This window comes from Neodiprion pinetum, chromosome 1, assembly GCF_021155775.2.
Source record: "Neodiprion pinetum isolate iyNeoPine1 chromosome 1, iyNeoPine1.2, whole genome shotgun sequence".
Lineage (NCBI taxonomy): Eukaryota > Metazoa > Arthropoda > Insecta > Hymenoptera > Diprionidae > Neodiprion > Neodiprion pinetum.
The window spans coordinates 1,537,230-1,550,752 of record NC_060232.1 but is presented as its reverse complement, the minus strand read 5'-3'; the positions used below and the strand labels follow the sequence as shown (position 1 = coordinate 1,550,752).

The window sequence follows — 13,523 nt, the reverse complement described above, 5'->3', positions numbered from 1 at the left end:
CCTACACAACGAGTATAAAACGTGTTGTTCTCGAATACGTGCCTATGTATAATATTTTATTCTCTCGGGCTGTAAACAAGCTTCGCGTATTATTTTCAATTTTATTTACTTTCTTTTTCTCTCTTTCTTTCTTTCCCCTTATTTCCAACGCTATGATAGTACGCCGAGAAAAAAAAAAAAAAAAAAAAAAAAAACAAGAAATAGAAGAAGGAAAAAAAGAGATAGAAGAAATGTATATATTAGATTCGCCCAACTGTAAATAGATTAATGTAGTGTTTCCGGTAGGTCGAAAATACAATTACATAAATTACACACGTGATGACGTCTTATGCATAGAATTGGCCTAAGGCGACACAGAGTTTGGCATGCGTACACCTACTACACGCTTAACATGATAAGTACTTGATATTTATGATAATTGAGTGAGAACAAAGTGAGGAAGAGAGAAAAAAAAAAGAAGTTATTGCGACGGTCAAGCATCGTCGACGTGTAGTTTTCTCTCTGCGTGAAACGTTGGCAAAGAATGAGATTTGGGCGTAGGCAAAAAAACAAACAAGGAAAGAAAAAAAAAAAGAAAACAAAGAGAGGAATAAAAACGAGTTCTATATATCTAATCTGCACCGTCACGCACGTACCACACACACACACACACACACACGCGCGCGCGCATTGCAATAATACATGTGCATATGTGCGTTAAAATAAATGATGATGCACAATACAAGCAAGCGAGCGTCGCGATTAAAAAGAAGTTATCAGATAACCGTGAAAAGACCGCTACATTGTGGTTTTAATTAGTTGAAGAGGAGAAAAGAGATAAGCAAATAAAGAAGGAAAGAGAAGGATAAAAAAAAATAAAAAAAAAAATAAAAAAAAAAACAACAACACTGTACATACATGCCCAACTACACGATGATAACTCGTAAAAGTGTGTAGTAACTCGGTTCAGCCGCGGTAATTTAATAAAATCGGATTGCAGCCCTATTTTTATGCGAGTCAAATCTCCCTCCGCGGCATTTTCAGCGGTTGGACGTACGGTTATTTTCAGATTTGTGAACTTGTTTGTGCCGACGTGTTTCGCTTATCGTACGTACACGCACGCGCACACTTGTTAACTAACATTGCTCATTGTAGAACGGGTCTCGCCTGATGTGTAGTAACTACATATCGTAATTACGATACGTTACTGCGAGGTACATAATGTACGTACGTGCAGCAGATCGCACCAAGCCGGTAAAACATATGTATTTATTATCATTCACGCGCTGCTCGGGCACAGAAATAAGGCGAGCACACGTTTTGTCCAAGTTCGAAATCGTTTGAGGGGACGCCCTTGGCCTCAGAATATCGACGTCGAGGTATTTCAAACGCGAAAAAGGACTCAACGGCCCCATTCTGTACGCAATTCTCAACGAAAACACTCTGATACCTTTTCATTTGACGCAGGAGTAAAGAAATGGTATAAACTTTACGAATTTACTATTACGGTTACGTAGAATTTGTCCAATTTCCTTATTTCTGCGTCGAGTGAAAAGGTATTGAAGTGTTTTTGTTCAGGATTGTGCAAAGAATGAGGCTGTTTGGCCCTTTTTCGATTTTCTGAAAGGTGGACTTTGATATTTGAAGATATATATACATCGTTAACGAAAAAATGTTATCCTTGTTGCGATTAACGGGTACGGAATTGAAAATTTACCTTATGCTTCCTTGATGTTTCCTTAATTTACTGGTGAAAGTAAAGAGGAAGAAAAAAAAATAAATAAATAATGGAGAAAACGAGATTAGAACATATTTTTACATACTCAGAATATCAGCATACCGTACACGCGGGGACCAACACTAAAATGATGAATAAGATGAACGAAGTTTCGACGAAAATATCAGCGACACGATGTAAAAGGTTTCCTCCTCCGTCAAAATTTCAAGTAAAAAAATTAGAAATTGAGATATTTACAGAGCAGTTGGATTAAAATTAGTAAAAAAATACGGGTTTGCGAGTTTCTCCAAGGGTGAAGTTAGCAACGTTAGCGTGTGGAAACATTGGAAGCCATAAAATCACTATTTAACAATTTTCTAGTGACTTTGAAGTGGCCGAGTTTGAAAAATATGAATAACTTTTGCCGTATTACAATTTACGTTTCAAACATTCCTAATATTACGAAATAACGGATTTTCCGAAACACGAATCGTTACGATAACGTTGCTAACTTCAACATGACGACCCAAATCATACGAGCAGCGAGTCTCTCAACCGTCGGATAAAGAACCGACGGTATAATAATATAGAGTGGAATTAAAGAAAGAAAGAGAGAAATCTGGATAGTCGGAAGAGGAAGGAAGAAGAAAGAAAAAAAAAAAAAAAACTGCATCACTTCGCCGCTCCGACGTAGGGCGAGCGAAATACGACAACGAAACGAAACGAAACGAAACGAGATGAGGAACGGCGAATATTCGAGAGCGCGACGCGCGACGTCGCGACGCTCCGGGAGGTTCTAGAAGCCGGACAGAGGCAACGTGTACCGCGTTATAGACGTTGCGGGTGTTTTTCCGCCCGCGTTGTCCCTTCCGCTTCAATGAACGTGAAGACGAGGAGAGGGAAAGAGTGACAACGAAAGAACATGTTGATCGAAGTTGGTACGGCTACCTACTTTAACGACGCGTGTTCCGTGAAAATGGGTTACATCGTTAACCCTTTAAAATTACCCGAAATTCGGCTGGTAAATCATAAACAAAGAAAATGTGTTAATATTTTGAAAAGGCAATTCGTTTGAAAATATTTCTCTAAAATTCTACAACGATTTATATTCCTCCGGGATGTTTCGTCGGGTTAAGGTTACACGTCCTGACTTCAGTCTTGTCGTAATATTGACGTTCGACTCGCGGTGTATATCCTCAAAAACGTTCTTCCACCAACACGTACGATATTGTTAAACATGCACCGGTCCTCTGCGTCATGTGTACATATAACAGGTCAATATATACTCACGTATCGTTATATCGCAGGCTTAGAAGAACTCGACGTTTTCGGTCAGCGAAGGAGAACAAGGGGAGGACGAAGGGGATGAGATGTGGATAATTCGACGTGCCCCGTGTCCAAGATCCTCTCTCTTTCTCCTTCCTCGGAACGGATGAATGGATGGATGAACTGACTCGACTCTCTTCTCGGACAAACGTACCCCCGAGAGGTAACGACGAGAAAATAAATCTCTCTCCCCAACTTTCCTCCTCCGAGATCGAAAAGTGACACTACCGACAACAATCAATCGAAGAATAGGTATCGATGTCCTCAACGCACCACGCGTCCCAAAGTCCGTATTCCCCGACACACGCGTATTATTCAATTACATATACCCGCCGACTGTTCCGTTCGAACCGATCGAAGTCGCAAACCAGAGAAATTCAAATCAAATAAAAATAAAGGAAAGTAAAAATTGATCGGTACTTCTACCGCATTCCCACCTCCCGCGATTGCTCGTCGATCGATCAAAACACTATTTTAATGTAACCCCGACATACGTATATATATATATATATATAGATAGATGTACTAGGATCGCCTGGCTTTGCGTTTCGTTTCGTTGCTCGGCTGTCGAGTCGGCCACAACTACGGCGCGACGAAACGACGTTGCGACCGCGGCGTGCAAACTGGCGACTGACAACGACGAGCGAACGGCCGACTCACGACTGAATACCACCGAGATCCTCGCTTCGCCCGACGGCTGCTCGTGAAACGCGACTCGCTGACGGACGCCCCCCCACCACCACCCCCACCCCCACCTCCACCCCCCCCTCGCGGAGCAATCCCGGAGATTTGACGTGTAGGTGAACGCGTCTCTACTTTCCACCGCGAGCTGAGCAGCCTGCCGCGATAATCTAGCCGACTGGCCGACGCTAGACGTAGAGAACAGCTGTTTCGTGATTCTCCAGCTAATTGTGAGCGGTTGACAGAGGCGGAGCGAGTTTTGGTTGAACCGACCGACGGCAACGCGTAACGCTTTGCGATTTTACTTGGCGTTGATTTTCTCACTGGTCTCGCGATTTGCGAAGTTAGTACGGTGTCTTCTGCTCGTTCTTCGCGTGTAAATAATATTACAACACTTTTCGGTATCGCGGTAATTGAATACGGGTTCGTTGAGAATTGAAAAAGAATCGAACGAGACTGGCAGAAATTAATAGATAGGGAAAAATGCGTTTGATTGCTGTGTATAGACGCGTTTTCATTTTAAAGTCTGAAGCAGGATTGTTTTTACAATAACGTTGGATGACGCGGCGGCAACCTTGTTCACTTCACGTAACGTACGGAGATCTCTTACGCGTGTATCTTTTGTCTATGATGACTGCTGGATCATTTTAAAGGAAGGGGTGAAACGGTCGATTTCACCCTCGGTAACAACATGTGCGTATATAACGTACGTAATAGGTACGTGATTGCGGATCGTAGCGTAGCGTTAGAGTGTAGGTATAATATCCTTATCCGGGCCGACTGCCAGTAAATTTCGATCTTTTTAAACTGGTAGCGATCCCCGGTGTCTCTTGTAATATAGGTGTACGGGATCGTTGCCAACTCGTGATCAAATTATAACAGGGTGAGAGGGGGGAGGGTATACATACTTACACATATATTATATACAACGTATACGAACAAATCACCCTATACAGAGTCAAAGTTCCCGGATATTTTTTTCCCGGTTTCAACGAGATTTTCTCATTCTTTCGAGCGCCGTGCGCGCGCGCGCACACACACACACATATAGGTATATATATATTATTATATATATGTATACATGTATACATGCACGAAGTAAGAGGGATTTAATTGTTATCATTATGATTAATTGTTACGTCTCGTACACTCTCGATCGCAGACGATTAACGGCGATCAATCGGAGATTGTTATATCGCGGGCGAATAATTTAGGTAGATATATTAACCGTATGCGAGCCGCGTTCGCGACACGTGCGAATTACACGCTTGCACGTACATATTAATGTGTTAAACGGTAGAGACCGAGTATCGCCGGTCAAACGACACAGGGCACTTGTTGCCTTGACCTGAGCGACGTGCAGTTTAACGAACACGATCCGCGCCTACCGAATCGCCGATAAATAAATACATCACTGGGACGGTGTACTTTGTTGCTGCGGTTTTTTTTTTTTTTTTTTTTTTTATCCGCGAAAAATTACTGCATCAGAGATGTATAAAATCGTGGAAATTTCGAAGAAATCTATACTGTTTCGCGACACCTTCGTTATTTTTCGTCACATCTTATGCCGCGCGACCGCGTTTTAATCACTCCACCCTCTCCCGCCCCTCGAAGACCTTTCTGACAACACATCGCGCATAGGTAACGTATAACGAAATTTCAACTCTGAATCGATGAATTAGTCGTTGGCGTTCCAGTATTTCTTACACTATGTACATAGGTATGTGTAACATATATTGCACCATATGGATATGTAAACATAACCGAACAAGATAACCTGATTACAATAGGAAGAATCGATTCTAATATTGGGCAAGAAGGCGAGCGAGCCGGCTGCCTTCGTACGATATATATATATATAGGTGTGTGTGTGTGTATATATATATATATATATATATATATACACACACACACAGCATCTAGGTACGCACACATAAATGTGTGTTACGCGAACGGGTTATAATGCGGTTGAAACGAACTGGGCCAATTAAAATTGCCGTGATCCAAGAGGCGGGGGATGGGAGGGGTGGGGAATCGAAGGCGGGGGCGGAGGGGGAGGCTGCTGCACAGGATTCGCATACGGAACAAAAAGACTCGAAGTGAAGGTGGTGAACGATGACGTAACGAGACCAATCGACTGCAAGCAGAGGTAGAAAGATAGGCAAGCAGGCAGCAGGCAGGCAACGCAGACTAAACGAAGACAGACCGAATCGTATCGGCTGCTCCGTTCGCGGCGAACGTCCTTCAAGGCCGTTCGCGTACGAAGTTGACTCGAGTTGCTAAATACACGTATTTATTTATTAATTTACTCGCTCGCGTTGCGTACCTGCGTAAATGTACGTTGGGGTGGTTTTTTACTTTTTTTTTTTTTTTACTTGCGGTATCCTTCGAAAAGTTGGTTTTTAGCCTGAGACGAAGCCGCGTGAACACCGGAACTCGATGGGAAAATTCGAAAAGGTGACTCGTGTGGTTTGAATTTTTCAAACGCTCTGTTAGTTAACCGAAATATCTTGATAACCGTACTAATTGGGTAGCGCTTTGCGGTGTTTCATTTTGTAGACGATCAAATTTTCTTTAACAACAGTCGAGATTACCGTACGTGACGTTACTTGTAACAGTCGTGGATCACGGGTGGGATGAAAAATTTACAGAATAATAAGGATCTTCATTCATTCATTCGATGTACTCAAATTTAAACGTTCGTATGATATTATACTCTAGGTGCACGCGTGGTGGGCCTTTTTTCCCAACGAGTCCCAACGACGAGGTGTAAATTCACTCCCACGAATCGTACCTCATGTGCTGTGTAGTTTTTTTGTACAATCTGCACGTGACGGAGATCGCGATTCGACGCTTCGACTCGATCAGGTGTCGGGTACGATGTTTTATAATCAACGGGTCATTCGCTCCCGTTCTTCTGTGAGAAAAGTCTCACCTCCGGCGGTAAGGACCGAACTAAATACCCGTCGTGTAACCGTGTTCTGATTATAGAAAAAGAAAAAAAAGTGAACGATATTATAATTGCCGAATTGATAGAAGTTAAATAAATGCATAAGTAAAAGAACTGCGGAACTTGATCATATTTCGCATGCCCTGAAATGGTACGAAAAAAATAAACCCCGATACTGCGTAACGAGGCAATCATGTAACATAACATCTCATTAATCAAATATATGTGCAAGGAAAGCGATAAAATTTTTAGAAAATATACGCAGATACCTTTGTATGTATGTTTTTCCCTTTCCCAAGCATTTCACACCCCGGAATTTCGCACATTTTGTATCAATCTATAACGTTCAAGTTTCTATGTACGATTGTGCTGTGTTTCGTGTGATACACGTGTTGGTATAATTGTTTAGAGAAGAATCTTCTCTCTTTAATTTGTCCCTCGCATGTACGATTACAATCAGTCCAACTAAACTGATACAAGTTCGGATTGATTCGTGCATATTAGAAGAGTGAGAGAGAGAGAGAGAGAATTCTGAATTTATCTAAGTCAACGATAAATCAATCACTTACAATTTACGTTTAAAACACTACGATTTATACGTTTTTCTTTTCTTCTGACGCCTGGGTCGTGCAAGATCGAAGAAAGAGACGCTGAAGAACCACGATATTGCGCCTAGGGGGCCATCCGAGTATCAGCCAAGGCTAAGACAGGGGTAGGCCATTTGGAGAAACGTTGTCAAATGTCACCCTACAGTATTAGACATTCCAGGCAAGCGTTAGCTGACATGGGAGATTCAAAGTGCGTGCTCAAAGCCAGCCAACACACGGCGTGTTTGAGAATAATAAAAATTTGTTTTAAAACGAGGTGTTAATAATGCATTAATTGCTCAGTAATAGTATCTTAGCAAATATAAGGTTCACTGCATGCATTTAAGAAGATAGACAATATATGATGTATTTAATACTCGATGAATAATAAATTCACGTTTTACTAAACATGTCAGAGTGTGTTGATAATTAATAATAATTAACATTCAATAAAGTAGGAACGAATTGATTAGAATGTGACTATAAATGGGTCTTGAGCCATTTCCAGGTAATAAATCTATCATCCAATAAACTTTTGAAAACGCGTTAGCCAACGTTAAGAACAAGCAGTGGGCAAAACAAGCAAACGTTACCGATCGTTGTCGCCCGGGGTGGGATGCAAAAATTTGCAAAAAACGCGTCAAGCGATATACTCGAATGGTCCGTGGGACAGAGTATCGTATGAAAAAATAATAAGCATACTATACTACGTAATTACGTATAAGGGAGGGTGAGCGTGCGTTATTTGTTCTTAATTTAAAACCCACGTTATGCGGTACATGCGAATGTGTGCGCGTATGTACTTACGTGTATAATAGAGAGATAACGGGCATATTTCACAAGAAATCGACACCGCAGCGCACTCGCGTATAATGTGCCAACGTACTAACGAGTCGAGATTTACGTTTTAGGTACAGGTATAGATATAAGTATGCACGCGGTCCGTAAGTGTACAAGTAGCGTACTCGTCTAGCAGGTAAGTAAGCAAGTAAGTAACTACTTTTACTCGGTTCGCCGCGCGTTAACCGTGGCGGGTTGCGGGTGTATCGTAACAAGGCCGGCAAGTTTTTAATCGAAGCCGCGAACAGACAGCTTCGTTCGTTCAAGTGTCACGTTTCGACGGACAGGACCTGCACCGTTGTTGCACGGGTTTATAACAAACGAGAGCTTACTCGGAACGATCTTTCACGATTTTCCCTCATCGCGATCTCTTGCCTAATTCTTTTTTTTTCCCCTTTCCTTTTCGTTCTCCCCAACATTTTGCGCAAGTAATCTTATAACGTTTAGATTTGTATATCAAGCAAAAAAAGCTTTCCGAGAATGAGTATAATATGTATTAATTGTAAAGTAAAATGCACGTAGATCCGTACTTTCTCGTCTCGTATGCACACCTATGTAGGCTGGTTACATCGCGATTGTGTTCAACCCAAGTCTGGTGTGCGTATAATGGAGAATCATACGCCAGCGGTTTGCAGTCACGACGAGCCTGCGATCGGTAAGTCATTCAGTAATTCAGTGCAGTATTTCAGTCAGTGAACGACAAAGTGTCCCTGACCCCGTAACCCAAAACACGCGTTTCGATTCGAACAACGGTAGAATTACGCTGCGGTAATAAGAACGCTCTCACTTAACGCGCTGCAGGCCGCGTGCTTGTATGCCCGCAGAACTCGCTTTTTTTTTAACTGGCCAGGGTATACGTAGAATCTTTAATTGTCGATTGTCATACGCGAAAAGCTGCGATGTTAACCCTAAAACGTTGAAAAAAAAAACAACGAAAAAACACCCAGCGCGAGAGAAAAGCTTACGTTTTCGACACGAGACGCCGGACATGATTCAATATCATTATCCGATATATAATTGTAATTTTCCATAACAAGTTCCGTCGCAGCGGACCGTTGCCACGATTGCTGATTAGCGGTTTAGCTGTGACATTATACGGGCAAAGGGGAAGCTTCGAGCTTGGGCAAAATAGATTGTTGATTTGAAAGCAGCAGCGCGAGCTAGGCCAGCTAGCCTCTTCCGGTCTAGAAAAAGAACGCCTCGCATGTATCACATATTCGTTATCTCAGTGAAGCTCTCCTACGAACGTATATTACATAAACAGACACGCAACGTTGTGATACATACGTGTCCGGGTGATGATAACTGAGCAAACCGCGGTGGAAAATAGTAAAACAAATTTGCTTATTCAATTGTTGACCCCGTTCCACTGTGCGGTCGGCGGTCGCGTCGCGGTTTAATATTATATTTATAATAAGTAACAAAAACACATCGCGTGTTTAATGGAAATGGATAGCGACGCCCGATAACAATAAGCTAAAAATAATCGAACACGACTCGATTGAATCGGTAAAAGTTAATCGATTCACCGATTATATCTGATTTTTTTTAAACGGTACGCTTGAAAGCAAAATTTCGTAAATTTTAACACGTAGTCGTAATGGCGGAAAAGTTTTTTCACGATTCGTAGAGTCATTCAAAATAATGTTCAATACCAAGTGAAAATATTCATTCATCTTCCCTTTCTTCTTTCGTTAATAATTGTACATGGAAAAGGGAAAAAGTGACCGAAGCAAAAGGTTGTATAGTTGGAAATTTTATTTTTCTATGCAATTGCTATTAAAACTATACCTTAACGCATAGAAAAAAATCAAAAATCACCCAAGTTTCAAGAACTTCGTAGAAAGAGAAAAAAAAAAATATTCGTAGATAAAAGTGAACGATGTAAGCGCCGATATAAAAAAAAAAAACAACAAAGTTTCCCCCCTTTTTACGCGACAGTCGTAACATTCCGTGAAACGCAGAGATAAATTGAAAGACTCGAAAATTTGGAAAAAAAAAAAGAAAAGAAAACCTTACACAATAAAAGTAGAACGTCGTTAAATTCTATCGTTTGCTTTAATCTGTACTCAAAGGTCGTATCTTACACCAGATAAATACGATCTTCCGTTATTTGATAATTATATACACACGAGCAAGAAAAAATGAAGACATTTTTTACAGCATTTCTATAAGCAATTACTTTCCTCCAAATTGGGGCTAAAGGTTCCTTATACACACGCGAGAACAAATCACCATTTGCTTTGTAATCACTTAACATTAAATTTCAACGTTTCCGCGCGAATTTTCGTGTTTTTAGCCTGTGAAAAAAAAAAAATAATAAAATTATACGATCTCACGGCGTTAAAAAAAGTAAAAGCCGTATAATGGCGGTTACGACCTTATACCGTTATAGACGCGGTATATTACAATCCGGTCGCAAATATTGCACGCTACAAGGTACGAATGTATAACCATATACCTGTGTACACCTATGTGTGCCGTATGTGATTTATTAACCACTTCCGTTATTACTGAGAAAAGTTTGTTTGCCAGTGAATTTAGTATATAACGAGTTTAAACTGCATTGAAAACAACTAGCGAGTGAAATAACAGAATAAATGCTCTTAAGATTTCGCGGCCGAATTAGCCTGAAGCGCAATTATAGTCACGATGTGTACGTAATTGAAAAAACCGGAAAAGTGCAAGTAGAAATCGCGCCCTTTTTATTTATATTTCATGCGATATAACAACGAGTCAACTATTTTCGGAATTTTTCCTTCGCTTGGGCTGCGAGTTCTTGCTTCTCTCAAAACTTTACGATTCGAAGTGAACGAGAAGTAGTCTACAGGCTTTGATCAGTGAGTTTGGAAGAATAAAAATATGTGACATACATGGCCGTATCTTTTGATTGCGTCGACATAGAAGCTTGAATTTTTCACACCTCCAAAAGACCGTAGACCTTATTATTTGTTATTAATTTCAACTTGATACCTCGATCCGTTCCTGAGAAAAAGGGTTATTTTCGAAGCGATCCTGTAAGGGTTCCTTTTTTCTCCTTTTTTTTTTTTTTTTTTATTATTTCGAGGCACAGAATCCCAAAACCTAGCCGCGGTACTTTTGCAGATAAAAACGTTCAACTTTCCACTTTCCGTAATGTAATACTATTCGCGCGCGTGTAACAACCAGGCCAAAAAGAATATCAATAAATACTCGTACCGACAAGTTTGTCAGGAGGAAATTTACCGCAAGGATCAATCGTCGGTAAAAAATGCATGCACGTAGAACGGCGGCTCGAAGACCGATCTTTACCACACGCCTGATACACTTTGTACCTTTTACAGGCGTGTGTGGGTGCGTGTATATATACACATAGGTGTATAGATATATACGCTAAGGTATGTATATAAACTGTTAAATCTTTCAATATTTACCGCTGTGACCTCCACGCGTCGATACATCGATCGATTGACAGCGTCGTGACGGAACCAAGGAACAGACTTGATATCGCTGATTGTTATACATGTGTATGTACGTTGTACCCATATCGTATATTGATATTTCATCTGCTATGTATTTACTTATGGCCGTTACCTCTGTTCTTTTTCCTTACCACCCTCCACCCCCACATCTCATACATGTGTACACAGTGATTCAAATATTCGATCAATCCATCCATCCATCCATCCATCCATCCATCCATCGCGACAGTGTTGTCGGTACGGTATCGGTGTTTTGCACGACGACATTTTTCTTTAAAACTCATCCGATTCTACCTTCTATTCTTCGGAACTGAGCTGTTTCATAAACAGGCGACACATGGCACGTCGCGTCGAATTAGCATAAAAATGCGAGACGTTCTTGTTTGGTTTTATTTTTTTCTCATTTGCTTTTTCTTCTTCTTCACATACGGATTATTTGTCGATAAATAAACTAATGTTTGTTAATACGTTCTTATCACAGATTATTCATCTCGGCCGAATATCCTACAATACTGGCATCATTATACATACAGGAAAGAACTTGTATTAAATGACATTGAATGATTGCACGATGATCACAACCTTCGAGGGATTTAACTGTGATTAGAAATTTTATACGCGTGAATAAGAATCCCGTCAGACTGATCTTCGAGTCTCAACAGAGCAAAATCCTCTCCCTGTCTCTCTCTCTGTCTGCCTATGGAAAAAAGATCGCTTGGCTTGTTGATTCAAAACTGGCAGTAAAGCGGACCAAAAACAGCTAACGCAATTTCCACGGTAGTCCGATTGGGAATTGTTTGTCATTTTTAACGCAAACTTCTTTGTTTTATCCTGCACTATGTGAATAACCGAACAACAGGAATACGGAAAGAGGGATAAAGAAGCTAAGATCAGGCTCAACGACCATAAGCGATGGAATGTAACTCAGTGTCGTTGTATCTTCAGTTACATCCGCTGCGGTTTCGAAACAACAACCACGACAACAACGATAACGACAAACAAGAGTAATAAAAACGGCTAATCCCGAGACAAGAAAGCGAGGATTAGAGAATAGAAATAGATCTCTGCGGCTTTCGTGACACGTAAATATGATAATTGTACAACGTACAATATTATCGAGAAACGAGTTTATTTTTCGCCGGTGACCGATTCGTGCAAATTCCATATTTGTTGTCGGTCGGACTCGCGGCAAGAACGAACGACACCAGAGCACATTATAAGCCTATTTTTGTTATAAACAAAGCCGAGCTATCCGGCTCCCAAGGTTATCCGGCCGACGCTCGTGTCACGGCTCTGAAACCGTATTATTTTTCACAACGAGCGATATGCCGGACGTTGAATTATTACGTCTGTCTACGTTCGATGCTCGGTAATCTACCGATATTACAGGTACCTACACTTGCCGGCGGCGTCGATCGCCGATTCGTTTGTAACTGCGAAACCACCGAACCGATTTCGATCGTTCTTTTTTCTGTCGATAGCTGCAACGTCTGGCAGGGTTTTAGGCAAGATTTCGTTGCAATCGGATCAATCGTTATGAAGATATAACCATACTTGTACGCCAATTCGTCAGGGGCGAAAACCTACTAAATTGTTATACTCAAAAATCTTCAAGGAGTCGACGAGCTCTACAGACTAAAAAAATTAATATATTATGCAATAAGCATTTGAAAATATTTGCGGGCAGAGTGGCGACCGGCTTCTAGTTACAACTATGATTGAAACTTGTTGTTTGATTGTTTTTTTTTTTTGTTTTTTTATTTGGGAGGGGGAGCAATCTCCAGAAAGATCCGGTCCGGAGAGTCGAACCGGTTCCGGGTGACTTCGGTATCCTTCGTACCTTGATATTGACATGTTTCGTGGACACTCCTCATCGATCTCCAATTACCCGGTAGATGTACTTCCGGCAGTTCACTTCCGGATCCTAAGAAGCTCCGGCTTTGCGGCATCGATGATAACGCCGGTGCATGCACGGCTTTCAT

General features: G+C 41.2%; 2 protein-coding genes and 1 long non-coding RNA gene across 5 annotated transcripts in view; 1 reads left to right on the top strand and 2 right to left on the bottom strand.

Annotated features, from left to right (window-relative positions):
• Positions 1-3,716, bottom strand: part of LOC124224655 (uncharacterized) — a 40,219-nt gene extending 36,503 nt beyond the window's left edge. Inside the window, exon 1 of one of the 3 annotated variants that reach the window (XM_069137914.1) lies at positions 2,987-3,716. The gene's annotated coding sequence lies outside the window, so the exon portion shown is untranslated. The remainder of the gene's footprint in view (positions 1-2,986) is intronic. The other 2 variants (XM_069137908.1, XM_069137913.1) reach the window with 2 other exon arrangements.
• LOC138190310 (terminal nucleotidyltransferase 5C) overlaps positions 1-13,523 on the bottom strand; it is a 58,022-nt gene that overhangs the window by 17,969 nt on the left and 26,530 nt on the right. The gene's annotated exons all lie outside the window — the stretch shown is intronic.
• The window catches only part of LOC124224658 (uncharacterized), a 30,118-nt gene continuing 24,967 nt past the window's right edge, over positions 8,373-13,523 (top strand). Inside the window, exon 1 of the long non-coding RNA XR_006884919.2 lies at positions 8,373-8,735. This is a non-coding gene — a long non-coding RNA (uncharacterized lncRNA). The remainder of the gene's footprint in view (positions 8,736-13,523) is intronic.